Source organism: Triticum dicoccoides, chromosome 2B (assembly GCF_002162155.2).
Source record: "Triticum dicoccoides isolate Atlit2015 ecotype Zavitan chromosome 2B, WEW_v2.0, whole genome shotgun sequence".
Classification (NCBI taxonomy): Eukaryota; Viridiplantae; Streptophyta; class Magnoliopsida; order Poales; family Poaceae; genus Triticum; species Triticum dicoccoides.
In genome coordinates this window covers 138877753-138880004 of record NC_041383.1, presented here as the reverse complement: position 1 = coordinate 138880004, position 2252 = coordinate 138877753, and positions in this window count along the sequence as shown.

Genomic DNA, 2252 nt, shown 5'->3' with positions numbered 1-2252 from the left:
TGCTCTGGGCTAGCTAGTCATGTGTTGCATCATGTTTAACTTGCATTTAAACTTGAAATGGGGATTGATCCAAACCCTAGCACCAAATGAATTCAAATAGGATCAAATAAAATCATTTTCAAAGAACCCGAAACGCCCTTTGAAAATGTTCATGATTTTTGATAAAGGTGAAAACCTCTGCCAAAATGATGCAAAAATTTTAGGCCATTCTGGATTTTTGCATTAATCATATTGTATTTGAATTGGACCATTTAAATACTATTAATATTTTTAAATTCCCCAACAATTTTGGAATTAGTTGAGGGCCTCTAGAATAATTCAGGTAGTGGCCATAACTATTTTCAGAATTGTTAAAAAGTGACTTGGTTTGAAAACCAAATTCTAATAGAGTTGCGAAATAGAAAACTTAAACAAAAGATGAAATAAAGGAAAGAGAGACAAAGAAGGACTCGCCTGGGCCTCCTTATGTGTGCGGCCCAGGAGCTGACCCCGCCCACCACAGCCACCACCGTCTTCAACCTCCTGCGAGTAGACACGAGGGTGTGTGCCCAACGCACGCGCGCACGCGCTCGGCCACCTCCTTCCTGCTTGCCGCTACTCGAGTAGGCCCCGAGTGTCACACAACTCCCTGGACCCTCTCTCACTCTCCCTCGCCCTCATCCCCTCCTCTATCTCTCTCTGCCAAGCTCCACCGAGTGAGCTCATCGCCACCGACACCGTTTACCGCGGCCACAACCGCCCCCTTGCTCCCCTGACGTGTCCAAGAGCTCTGGGACATCTTCCTCGTCCTCTCCACCGAGCCATGGAATGACGAAGGCACCACAATGTCTCCAACATCGCCATTTCCATCACCGGCCACCGTGGATCCTCGTCATCGATTCGGGAGCTAAAGGGCGTCCCTGACCTTGCCCTCGCGCTCGTTGGACTCGCTATGAGCCTCTGCACCGAACCCCTCTCTCCCCGCACTCATTTGCTCTCTCTAGACCGTGGTTCCGCCAGAGCCGAGAGCCGGTCACCGCCGTAACCAGAGCTAGCAAAGCTCGCGCCCGAGCACGACTACGTGCTCAACAGCTCCATAGGAAGCCAACGCCACCGCCAGCTGTTTTCCCAGCGCACCGTAGCCTCACGCCCGTTCGAGCCAGAGCTCCGGCCATCGCCGCGTGCTCCATTCCGACGAGCTCCAGCCACCCCAGCTCCATCCGCCGCACCATTAGAAGCGTCACCCCGCCAGCTCCGCGTAGATGCTCTTCGCGCGTCCAACGGCAACCCCCAGCACCTCCCGGTTGTGCCTCCGCCGTGCAAAATGGTCGCTGCCGGCCAAACTCCGGCAAGCCGACGTGGCTTTGTCATTAGCACTAATCCCCTCCAGCTGGACCACCCTTAGACGCTGACAGTGGGCCCCGAAGTGGGTCAAAGCCCGAGTCAACGCTGGATTAGCCCCTCTGTCACTACCTAGTGGGTCCTACAGGTCAGGTTTGACTTGGACCGGCCCTATTGACTTGCTGACGTCACACAGACGTCATGCTCACGCAGTAAAGTATTTTCTGGATTAATACTAATTCAGGAAATTCCAAAAAATGTTTAAAACTTCTCAAATTCATAGAAAATAATCTCTAACTCAAAATGAAATAATTTATATATGAAAAATGATCAGAAAAATCCAATCTTTCCATCTGTAGCATTTTCATGAATGTTTGAGCAAGTTAACCTCACTATTTAGGATGAAATATGATTAGGACAAATTTGATAATAGATTTGGAGTTGGAATTTGATGGAGTTTTGAATTCCACTTCAATCAAAATGACTCTCTGTTGCATTAGCCCAAATTATAGCATATTACCATGTCATGATCATGCATCATATTGTTGCATTGCATTGATTGTGTTCTTTCTCTATTGCCGGTGTTTGTTCTCGCACAGTAGATGCTGTTTCGATGATGAGTTCGATGACACCGATGAAGAGCTATATCATCTTCAGAAGTGCCAGGCAAGCAAAATCCGCTTGTTCATTCCGATACAATCCCACTGTCTTGCTCCTTCTCTCTTTTAGTACATTAGGACAACAACAATTCAACTATTACATGCTGCGGTAGTTGAACCCCTTTCCTCTGCATGACTTGTCTTTGCCATAGTAAATAGTTGAAAACCCGCTAGCATGAGTAGGAGTTGTTTGAGCCATGATGTGCCTACTCATTCATGCTTGTTGGTCATGCCTGCTACTGCTTAGAGTTGAGTCACGCCTGATTCATCAGG